Below are 12,970 nucleotides of genomic sequence, written 5' to 3'. Positions count from 1 at the left end.
TCGAGAGTGGGGAGAGTGGAGAGATATGGATAGAAATTGGGTAATTGGTAACGCAAGCTAGATGTTCTATATTTGCAAAGTTGTCAACGGGATGCGGCTGGGAACGCGGCCAAAGTGCACCCCGGGGGGCATTGGGGCCCGGGTAAATAAATATCAAATATATTGAGAGGGACCGAGCGGTCGCGCAAAAGTTAATTACATTGTGTTAACGGGCCGACTAATTTTGTAATTCTGTTTCTGAATCATTTAACCATGAAATTGGCTGGCCAGCCACGCCCTGAACGCCTAAAACGCCCCAGCCGTCCAAACGGCCAACGCCCCCAGACCTCAGCCAAATGATAGTCCGCAACGCATTAGCCACGCATTTACAGCGCTGGGTGGTGCTGGGTGGTGCCCGGTGGTGCCGGGTGGTGCCAGGACGAGTTTACAGCTCAAATGTGAAAATTAGTCTTTCAACTGTTTAGCAGCTTACAGCCTGAGGCCCCTTCATCACCAACCGACATCCGGCAGGACTCCACCCGGCCCCAGAAGCAACCCCCACCCCCATCCTACCATCGCTTGACAGCTGGCACGAAATTCATATTGAAAGTTTTTGGGAGTCTGGGCTGAACATTTGGAATATTTTGATTATACATATTACATATTATTATTTTTAATTCCTGTGGCTTTTACACATAAATTAATGCAATTATATGTGCCACAGGGGCTGGCCATGTGGGCGTGGGCGTGGCCGCAGCTGTGTGTGCGCGCCTGATTAATTTCCACTGTCTTTTGATGTTAGCAGCTGGCCCCAGCGGCATTGTGGCAAATGGCATTAGCGCGCAAATAAATTTAATTAAATCATTTGCGCCCAGCTCTGTTGTTAATAAATTCGCCGTACTTGTGTATTTGTGTCTCTCTCTGTGGGTGGCCGAGTGGGCGCAATGATAAGCTGGCCGTAAATTTGTATGAATTATTGGAAAGTTTTACAGTTTAAGTTTGCCCACACTAAGATATTGGCAATTGATGAGATCAAAGGATGAGCTGTCTCCACACAGTCTATAGCAAAAGTATGGCCTTACAGAAGTTGTAAGTTCACAAAAACCAAAAGTTAAGCCAAGCGCAAAGAAACTATTTTTCTTCCAAGTCTAAGCAAGCACAAAAACCAAAAGTTTCTAAGCCTTTATTTATTATAAATAATTAAACTGTTTACGCATAACCTTAATAGTTTGCCGAATGTTTTTCAAATATTTTAAATAAATAAAAATATTTGAATGAATAAATGTTGATAAATATTTTGTTGATTTTCGAATATTTGTCCTTCCAGATTTTTCATAATTATCCTTAAAGACGTTGACATTCTTTACGATTTGACACTAAGCTCCAGATGCCAGAGCCAAAGGCTTTTCTGCTGCTTAGCTCCAAGCTGGGCTGGCCCAGCTGGGTTGGCCAAGAAGCGTATCTGGCTGCGATACACAGTGCGTATGCGTAATAAACAAAACAACTGCAGATACAATGCTTGCCATTTCGATTCTGTGTGCGTGTGTCTCTGTGTGTGCATGTTTGTCCCTGTATTTGTCTCTGCTTTATTTGAATTTACTGCCAAGCAGCCAACACACACACATACACAGTTGAGCTTTGCTACGCCACTGCCATACATATACACACATACATAGATACATATATAGTGCGAGTCACTGTCACGCCTCAGCCACTGTCTCATCTGCAGCCACAGGCACGCTTACGCCCCCCACTCCACACGCCCCCACGCCCATTACTGTGGTCCCTGGGCAGACATTGTGCCAATGTTTGGCGTTTGCCTCTGTTGAATAATAAATTGTATTTTGCGGCATTTAAAAGCAATTTTTTAACATTTTTCAATCTCAATGGCGACGATGAAATCCCGACACACGCACACATTCATAACGTAGCGTGCATACAATACCAACCTTAGTGTGTGTGTGTGTGTGTGTGTGTGCGTGTGATTGTGCTTGTTGCGTATAGCCCATGCAGAGATGAAGCCGATTGAGCCGATGGAACTGCTGCGTGTGGAGCCTGACAGTATGTATGTGTGTGTGTGTGTGTGTGTGTGTGTATTGCAGCATACACAACACATAACGAGCCGAGTTGCTGCCATTCCGGCCGCCTTGTGCGCCACAGTTTTGTCTAGCAATTTCGCAGTGAATTGTCCTGGGAGCTCAACCGAGCCAGCCAAGGATGTCAAACGGCAGCAGTAGCAGCAGCAGTAGCAGGAGCAGCAGCAGCACTTGCAACATTTTTGGAAATGGAGCTGGCGGCGCTACATGACTCTCTGCATTTGGTTAAGCTTGGAGTGAAGACAGCAACGATTCGGCAGCAAAACAAATTGCAGCATTTAAGACCTCTGTCCGTTTGTCTCTCTCTCTCTGTTCCCATCTTCCACTGTCTCGCACTCCCCCTCTTCCCGCTCGCTTTATTTATCATTTGTAGCTGTGCGTGTGCAACGCCAGAAAATTGCTGAAAATTTTGTGGGTGGCTCGGCAGCTTTGCATAAAGTTTGATTAAGTGTGTAATCTAGGCTCCAGCCGCACCACCCACACACAGCTACATCGGCGGTGCATGTTCGCTGTGTACTTAGCTCCAGCGACTGCTTGAGTCTAGCCACAGCATCAGCAATGCGACCGAATTGCAATTTATGTAATATTCAGGCTTTACAATTTACAATTATCCATTCGATGCTAAGCAACTTTGTTAAACTGTTTACTCGGAGCCTAATTGGGGTTAAGCCGAGATCGATCGATTGCTGAGCTATGGCTGCAAGCTAAACCGAAAATGCTCCCCATTGACTGGAGTAAATTTTGATTTATTTCGATGGTAATGCTCGTACATTGGTATTGGTATCTAGTTTGGATTCGACCTCATTATTTTATGGTTGATTTGTAATACATTTAAATGCGAATGCTGGCATATATTAGAAGAGAAATAGAATTGAATAAGAATTAAGTTGCAATTGAGATCAGCTTTATGAACTTTATTAATATAATGTTTAAGCATGAGCATGCTAATCATGGCTATCTTCTGATGCCGTCAAGTGCGGGAGACTAGAAAGGGGAGGAATTTGTAGAAATTTGTATACGTCGTGTAGAGAGACATAAGTAAACTCCTTTGGTACTATGCTCTAATTACACATCGTGTGATTGGTAACCACGGCAATAGACAGAGGCTGTTATATAAGCAGATATTAGTAACTTGATGAAATAAAATGCGTGTATTTGTGAGTTCAGTTCCTTAAGGGTTTTATGAATAACCTTTTTTTTTTTAGTATTATATACAGTGCTTATCATAATTTATAACACTTAAACGAATCACCTGAAAATATTTCATATTTCTTTAAAATCTTAAAAAATGAGTAGTTTAATATATAAATTATGAATGGCAAAAAACTTTTTCAATTAAAATTAACGATTTAATAACAATTTCTTAAAAATAAGTAAAAAACAAAGAAAAACTATTCCCATTTTTACATATATAATGTATGTAATAATAAATAAAAATAAATAAAAAAATATTTCTTCATATTATTTATTTATTTATTTATTGTGACAAAGAATTAATTCCAAATAATTAGTTAGAAACTTAATTTGATATAAATTAAAGGAGAATGCGACGAAACAAAATTTGACACCTATTTAATACTAAAACAAGAGTTAAATATTTTATTTTAGACTGAAGTACCTTTGTCCATTGTTTGATTATTTTCATTGATTTTAAATCAAATTCGTAGCTTTCTGGCTCTCACTAGATTTTGTAGCTCTTTCATCTGGTTATTTGAGCAACTCTGAGCATTTGCCATCTACCTTATGATACTCAGAGCGAAAATATAAATTCTCAATAAGTAGTTTTAACTCATATGCCGTAGCTCAACACAAGCCAGTGCAATCCAAATATTTGTGTAACATAAGGAACTGCAGCAAAATAAGCTATGCACTCTAAGAGTATCATTAATAAATTTCACTCAAAGCTCTTACGCCAGGCATATAAATATTTCCACTATCCACATGCAATTAATAACAGTTTCATCACATACTTGAAATCATTTCTTAATTGCTTTTAGCTAAAATAAAACTTTATCAAGCCTAGCTCACGAAATTCGGACTACAATTGAATCAGACTGTTTGACTGAGCCTTGTCGTGTCGCTTGAGAAATCTATTTAGAATGTTAAAACGCGCTTTGCAGATGCAGTTGCCGGCTGGAAAATAGTCAAATTGTCGCCTGAGTAACCCTTCTCATGTATTTGCCAAGTGGCGGAGTGGTGGCAGAGGGGCGGCGAGGCGGGGCGAATGCCGTTGGGGCAATGGTAAAACTTTTGTAATGAGAAAAGTTAGAAAAGAAAGAAACCGTCGACAGATTTGAGTTCCATCATAAAGGGCGGGGCATGTTAATTCCGACTAAGAAATTCAGAGCAGGCATTGCTTTGTAGCACATACAACAAGTTCAACAGAAAAGTAACGACAGAAGTTTAAATGGATCAGCGTTTACAGCGTCGTCGTCGGGCACCAAGAAAGAAACGAAAGACCGGGTAGGTAATGCCAGTCCAAGCAACTAACTATGCTGAACACTGTGCTCCCAGGCTAGCCAAGCTACTGCCAGATCTGTCGCCCAATTTACGCTGGACTGCCAAGTACACGCACCTGGTGTGGAATCAGTTGATGCTCCTGCTGCTGCCGCTGCTGCCGCTGCTGAGCTTCGTCAAGGAGTCGTTGCTTATGATCAAGCGCTGCACGAAACCGGATCGCCAGGAGTTCCAGCGCTCCGTGCTGGCCATCACAATCGGCTTCCTCATAATGGGCTTCCTCGGCTTCATTATCAAACTGCTGCACATACCAATCACTAATATTATTATGGGCTAACCTGGGGGTCGGCAGCAGCGTTGTTGTTGCTGCTGTAGATATAAAAATAAAGTTTCAATTCAATTGGCAGCAGACAAAGACTTCTTCGACTTGGCCTGCTGGCGCGTGGCCAACCGGGCTACGCTAGGAATAGCCAGGGCAGGCAGCTCCGTGCCAAAGTCTCACCTCACCGCGCCTCGCCTCGCCACGCCTCGCATGCCAACTGTTTGGCTGTCATGGCAAAGCCAAGCTACAACAAGCTGCTATTGTTGTCGCTGACCCCCGACACCGACTCCGACCTCGACAAAGACTCCTTTCCTGATCCCGGTTCAGAGCGTGTTATTTAACTCTCCCTCTCTCTCTCTCTCAGTCTCTCTCTCTCAGCCCATGGCAAGTGTTGACAAGAAAATTTCGCCGCGCACTTTTGAGGAAAACAGTTGCCTTTGCCAAACCAGAAAACTGTCGGATGTGTGTAAATGTAATCAAATCAGCAGCTCGCCAAGCTGCACACTTGAGAGGCTTGCGAGGCTGAGGCGATATGGCTATATTTCATATACCCAGTAGAGTAGGGGGCAATGCCAGGTTCTTTAAGTGGCCGTAATTTCAAAATATATAATATTTTTATATACATATATATTTACTGTTTATCACAATATACCTCTATTAAATTCATATAAAAACATTTTTCCTATTTTGCAAATCAATAAATTCAATTTATTTGTATTTTCACATTTCACATTTTCCCATACAAATTATGAATTATAATTGTCGGCTCACTGAGCTCAACTGAGTTTTTATTTGTAATTTTTAAACTCAAATCGAGTAAAAATATTTCGTTGTGTGTTTGGCTATGTGAAAGCTAATTAAATTAGTATTTAGCTAAGGGATATTAGCGTAGCATGCGTTACACATTTTAAAATTATAAATGATTTCACCTCTTATTCGATTAATTTAAAAAAAACCAATTCAAATTAAATGAAACACAAATATTTATATGCATTTATTTTTGTAACATTTTATTTTATATATATACTAGTTATATATATATTTTTGTGTGGGCTGGCTTATCTGTCCACAGGCAGGAGCAGCTGGTGGCCTCGGTCTTTGATGCCTCCACATCCTTTAGCCAGTTGCATGCGCATTGTCGCATGTGTCTCCATTTGCTGCTGTTATGTTTTATTGATGAGTCTCTCAAACCAAAATTGATGATGCCTTGGATGCGACATCATCGTTCTTCGTGCCCTCCCCTTCGCTCCTGCCTCTGCCCCCCATCCGCGCCGTCCACGAAATCGATGCGCTGCCAGTCAACAAAGTTAGTTTGTTTCAGTTGGCGTTGTTGTTTTTGTTGCAGCTGTTGCTGTTGTTGCTGTTGCAACTATTGCCGCTGGCAAATGGCGCAAATTTATTCAAAACTTTTGCTGTTGCAGCCACAGTTGCACAGACGCCTTATGCTTTAAATCACTTTATGCAACAGGCGACAAAGCAGCTCAAAATATCAACTTGGTGAACGGCGAACAGCGAGCGTGTTGTGCCACAGAAAAGCACCTGAGCTGCTTGAAATACACACACACACACACCAACACGCACGTCCATATGCGATGCACTAAAAAGTAGCTCCCACCTTTCGAGGTTATGAAGTCACTTAAGCAAAGGGAAAACGTGCTTGCCCCACGGGCGTAGGTTAAAGGATAAGATAAAATACAAAAAAAAAAAAAAAAAAAGAAAATAGAAGAAATGTGGTAACCTAGCAACAGAATAACTGTATAAAAGTAGTCAAAGGAAAAGTCTAAAAGTCAGCCCCACACGGCGACACGGCTTGCCCACCTGCTCGGCCTGGGCAATTGAGTTACTTATCTTACACTTTTCTAAGCCTCACACAACACGGCGCAGAGGCGGCTGAGTGCCCCGGTTTGGGTATGCCTGAAATTTATTGTGCCCTACCACATTATATTACTGTGAGTGCCTGAAAAGCTTCAGGGAGTCATTTGAGAATATTTCTAAATATAAATGAGTTTGCTAAGCATAAGCATAATAGAATTTATGTAAGATAAATTTTACTTATGTAAGATAAATTTCTCTTATTCGATGTATAAAATAAAGGATTGCTGTTGTTGTGGATTTTTTTTTTTTTTTTTTTACCTCTATTACATAAAAATTGTGTTTTAAAATATATTGAACAGATAATAAAAAAAAAATTATATACACATATACACATTATTTAAAATAATTTATTAAAACATATTTACCTATATTTTATAATTTATATTAGGTACATTTAAGCATATTTGCTTAGATTTATATACAAAGCTTGTGTGTGCTCCTATACATTAAACAATATATATTTCTTATTTATACAATTATTTATTTTATGCTTTGAATTACTATTTAATAAATTAAATAATTTGCTTTCTATAATTTATTATACATTAATTTATGAAATTTATTTTATTATATTAAATATTTATTTGGGTTTTTATTTTATTATTATTATTTTTTTTATCCTTTTTGTTAAATACAAATTTATTTATGAATATTAATTTGATAAATTAGACCCTTAAATAAATTTTTAAGAAATATATTTTTAATTAATTAATTTATTTCATTTTATTTTTTAAATAGATTTTCAAATAATTCCTCATTTAATCATCATGCATTAAATTAATTGTTATTAATAATTTTTTGAGTTATTTTATTTACTTTTTATGATTCAGCTCATATACAATATAATTCGTGTTTATTTCGAAGTTATATTCTAGTAAATTCTCTAGAAATATAATCTGGAACATCAATTAGATATTTGATTTGTGTTTCAATTACATTTTCATTCGAATTCCTATTTAAATTGTTCTATTGAATCAAGAATGCCTTTGGTACATTTTTTTGTCACTTGATTTCTTGAAGAGCATGGCAAGTTCGTTGAGTCAAGAATGCCTCTTGATTTCGGATATTTGAGTTCTTCTTTGGCTGCGTTTTAATTAAAAGTGAAGTGCGGCTATTAATTTGCAACTACAAATTACACTCAATAAAACATGGCTAGTGCACTGATTTTTCGGCACACACACACACACATACACACAACACACACTCAAAATTTGCCAGCCACATGGAAGAGTGTGTGTTCCTTTGTGTGCGAGTGTGTGTGTGTGTGCCTTGCTGGCAATCAATTTGCACTTTGACTACAATTACTGATTTTCGACACTTCAAAGGATTTTATAAATTGCCATTTGTGCACCCCTTCAACCAAAAAAGGAAAAAAAAAAGGAAAAAGAAAGAAAAGGGAGCTCCAACCTAGCTCCATTCAAAACTACGCCCATTGCTGCTGCTACTCCTGCTACTGCCGCTGCTGCTGCTCCGACTTTGGCAATTTGTTTTGGCCATTTACTTTGCCAGCTTTCACACATGTGTTTCAGCTCTTGTTGCCATTGCCTTTCTTCTCCCTCGCTCTCGCTCTCTCACTCTCTTTTTTTGTTTTTTTGTTGATTGCGCCTGCCGAGTACAACTTTAATTAAGTCAGTGTGCGAGTCCTCTGGCAAGTTAAAAGTGTGTTCGCAGCGGGGCGTGGCACATAAATTGGCTGCACATTTAGCAGGCTTCTTTTTTTCGTTTTTTTTGTTAGGGCACCAATAGATCATAGTTCATAGCACACAGATTATCCATGACTTTCTTAGCTCCCATAGTGCTTAGTTCTTGCAAATGATGGATTTCCAATAAGCAAAGTTTACCAATATTCGAAATTCAGTCTATATAAATACGAGAAAGTTGGAATATGGCCAGTTATTTGGCTACCAACTGGAAGTCTATCTGCCAGTAGGCGCACAACATTCGCCAATTCATAATGAATTGAAATTTATTAAGTATGCCGTCAGAGGTTCGATTCAGCATCCACCAATCTTGCGATTTAAGGCAATGAAACAGAATCCGTAAACAGCAGCTGTCCATATCTCGCATCTAACTGAATTTGCCTTTTGACCGTGGCTGGCCGAATCGGGTGGTATTGGCACGCCCGCATATTTAATAAAAAACCAATAAACGTTAAAAGCCTTTGAGTGGGCGATGGCCATAAGCTACCTGCCGGCCGAGTGGGCCGTTGTCGCTGGCCAACTGAACGCCCGATTAAATGCATTTAAATGTGTTTTCATCATAATTATGCATATGCAAACATGACTCGACCAATTCGGCCGAGCCTGGGGCCGGGCCCCTTTGCCTGCAGCTGGCAGACGGCAGCCGGCAGTCAGGGCCGCGCTGCTGGTGGTTTTCCGGGAGCTTAAGTGCTTTAATGGCTTATAATTATGTTGCAAGCAATTATTGTCAATGGCCGCCACGGCGAATGCCAGCGCACCAACACAAATGCAACGAAATATTATTTAATTAATAAGTAAAAAAAGCAAATGGATAAATCCACATCCCGTTTGATGTGTGTACGCGAAGAGAAAAACAAATTTGGCAACAGCAGCAGTAGCAGCATCGGTAGCAGCAGCAGCTGCTGCTGCGCTGTTTTGCTTTTGAACATAAAATTCAATCGCTAAATTATGCAAATATGCCGCAACTGCGACAATCTGTGATGGCGACCCAATATGCACAACGTTACGTATACGCAACGCGGCCGTTACTGAGGCCGAGGCCATGGCCCAGTCCTTTGCACACACAGTGAGATAGAGTGAGAGAGAGAGAGACAGAGAAACACGCATGAGCATGTGTGAAGAGTTTGTGCTCGAGTGTGTGCAAAGAGGTCGACGTGGCGCGACGTTGAGTTCATCGATGATGATTTTACTGCAATTCCGTTGCCTAGTTTTTGGGGCAGCAAAAACAGAAACCGAAGAAGAAGAAGACGAAAAAAAAGAGAAAATAAAACGTCGACAACTGTCAGAGGCCAAACGTGGACTACGCTGGCGACCTCTCTTCTTCTTCCCTTTCATGCCGGCGGCGGCAGCGTCTTTGCCGCTTTTTGCGGTTCTATTTTTGTTTTTTGCTTTTTTTTTTTTTTGGTTTGTGTGTGTGCCTTGCCACCTTTGCGTGTCGCTTAGTTGCATGGCAATGGATCGGCAACCGGATCAGGTTTGCGGAATGGTTTGCAATTTTATTTCGTCGACGTGACAAACGCAATCAGCGTCAGTCGCATGTGTAAAAATGTGTTCGATTTGATGCGTGTGTGTGTGTGTGTGTGCGAGTGGATGTGTGAGTGGCTGTGTGTGTTTGCTATTTGATGGCATTCAAGAGCAGCAAGACAACTGGAGTCGGCGAACTGAAAACATTGGCAAGAGGAATTTGTATGCCAATATCTATGCTAAAATGTTGAAAGCGAGATTTTCAAAAAGTGTTGCAAAAATCTCTTCTTATTCAAGGCTTCACTTTTTGCAAAGGACGATGGGAATGAAAAGAAAAACATATGAATAAATATATAAAATATTATATATTTAGATAATATATAAAAAATTTAAAATATATTATAAAATATTTAAAGGAAGAAAAAAAAAAAAAACAAATATAACATATATAGTATAATTTTATTTTATTAAGGCCAGTAATTTTATGTATTTATTCTAATAATATTTTCTGATAATTAAAATGCAGAAAATATTTGTATTCAATTTTCTTTTTAATATAAAAAATTCATTAAATTTATGTTTTAATTATATCATCAGTGCAAATTAACTCAGAATATATATTTTTGAATAAAGTTCTGGATGTAAAATATGCCTAAATCGCATTAAATGTAATTAAATCCATAAATTTGAACAGCTATAAATATTTTAGAAAATTAGCTTACATAAAATAAAGTTAAGTTTTAAACAGCCATATTAATTATAAATAATATAGTTGTTATATATTATATATATATCATTATTTTTTATAGTACTATAAACCCTAGAACTATATTTTTAAAAATATTTTCACATTGCTTGTATAATTCAGCTAGATTAATTTGATATGCTAGATGAAATTTCATATGCATATAACCAGTCGAATTATAAAATTTCCTATTCCCTAAAAATATATAAATGTTCATTGCAAGTACTTAAAAAAAGGAAGGAAATAAACATCATGGCAAATATTTTGCATATTTTTATAGTACCACAAAGAATATAAAATGAATTTTTAAGTATTATTAAACTGCAATCAAAAACGCAATATATTGAGTAATAATAATACATAGAAATTAATATATATGCATATATAGCATTTTGAATGGAAATCATTTTGAATTTCGTTAAAAACAAATTCATTTTTGCTACGCAACAGTTAAGTGTGGATATATTTCTATTCACAAAGAAGTGTATAAAGAAAAAAAAAAAAAAAAAAAAACTAGAGTATTCACACATTTCTATGCAGTGTGCAAAGTACTTCACAATATTTCTGCACTTGGAACACTGAATATTTGAATGCAACCTGAGGGTGTGTATGTGTGTGTGTGTGCTTGATAGTGCATGTGTGTAAGAATATGGCATTGAATTATCTGCTGTTTGGCATGAAATGTTTGCCAATTGGCATTGAGAGGGCAAGTGCAGAATGTAAATTCAATTGCTGGCCCAAAATATTTATTAAATTGTCGACTGCAAATTATGTATGCAATTTAAATGAAATTATTCATGTGAAAAGATTTTTCAAATATTTATGGCCAGTGCCATCATGCTTTCGGTCGAGTTTCGTAATTTTTGTTTGCCAGCTCAAAAACAAAAAATAAATAAAGAATACAAAAATTTGTAGGCTTAATTAAATCTATGCACTTGCTCGACTATTATTTCTCATATTCCAAATTAGATTCTGTGACAATTTTACGCGTCAATTTTCTTGTTGGGTCTAACGCCTTCTGAGTGGTTTAAATGTTTTTTTTGTTCTGTTTTGTTTTTATGTTTCTATGTAGTAGTACTTTGGCTTTCGGGATTTTTCATAAATGCTGCATGAACCGAACTTCCTGTTTCCGGTGGGCGCACTTTCCCTTCGTGACGCCGCTGCCGCTGGTGAGAACAAACGGAAATAAAGATATTTGGGTGGCCAAACTCAAAGTGGAACTTTGATGTTTTGCCAGTGGCAGAGGCGGAAGAGGATGAACTTGAGCTTTGAGCGCTCGAGCCAACAAATGTCAATTTCATTCCAAGAACACAACAAAGGGAGGGAGAACAATGCAAAGAGCCAAATACACATACATATATACTATTTTACTAGCTTTATAGTGATTTTAATTAAATAATATTTGAAATTTGAGAATTCTTGTCATTTGTTAATTGGAATTTCGGAATTTTTACCATTAATTAGTTTAAATTTTTTCAATTGAACTATTCAGGTATGCCAGCTGGAATTAAATTGAAATTGGAACTAAACAATTTATTGACCTGGCTTCCTATTATTCGCTGAACTATTCATATTGCATATAAAGCAAATAAAATCCAAGCGGCAGCTGAACAAAGGGCACTTTGTCATGTGGCTTTCAATTGACATTCGATTAGCCGCTAGATTTTTTATTATATTTGTATGAGCCAGGCAGAGCAGATCGAGCGTCTGTCGACATTATGCAAATGTTGGCACAAACATGTATGGATAGTGTAGTCGTGGGTTAACACCTGGTTGCCTGCCGGTCTCGTTGTCTGGCTGCCTGGCTGCAGCTGCTGCATCTGCCTTTGCTGTTGCCGTTGTCGTTGCCATTGGTACTCAATGTATTTTCCGTTTGGCAGATTCAATTACCCGCGCTTCCATTAACTGTCACCTCAGCACTGCAATTTTTCACACAACTTAAATATTTATAGGGTTTATTAATGCGCATGTGGGTAGATGCAGCCAAAAAAGAAAACAATTATAATTATTTATTATGGCAAGCAGTGAGACGCCTTTTGAAACTGCAAGTGCTGTGTGCGAGTGTGTGTGTCTGTGTGTGGGTCTGCGTGTGTGTAACATATGCACACTCATACACACAGCAGTTGCAAACGAAAGCGAAACGAAACTGTCGCGGGAATAGCAATAAATCATTTATGCAGCAGCCTTGCACTTACACACTCCTTCTCTCTCTCTCCCTCTCTCTCTCACACACACACACAGAGATACGCACATGTGTACAAAATGGCATAAATCAACTTACACACCCACACCCATGCACTGGCACACACAGAGACGCACACCAGCAGGGACG

The 12,970-nt window shown here is 38.5% G+C and overlaps 1 long non-coding RNA gene across 1 annotated transcript; it reads right to left on the bottom strand.

The window, feature by feature from the left end:
* Positions 1–4,367: 4,367 nt before the first annotated feature.
* Positions 4,368–5,380, bottom strand: LOC122757784. Its single transcript, XR_006357936.1, has 2 exons — positions 5,035–5,380; positions 4,368–4,901 (listed from the first exon to the last, which is right to left on the bottom strand). It is a non-coding gene; the product is annotated as an uncharacterized LOC122757784 (long non-coding RNA).
* Between the last annotated feature and the right edge of the window lie 7,590 nt (positions 5,381–12,970).

The sequence above is a fragment of the Drosophila mojavensis genome, unplaced genomic scaffold (assembly GCF_018153725.1).
Source record: "Drosophila mojavensis isolate 15081-1352.22 unplaced genomic scaffold, ASM1815372v1 contig_81, whole genome shotgun sequence".
NCBI lineage: Eukaryota > Metazoa > Arthropoda > Insecta > Diptera > Drosophilidae > Drosophila > Drosophila mojavensis.
Note: the sequence above shows the minus strand (reverse complement) of the source record. Positions and strands in the feature narration are given on the sequence as shown.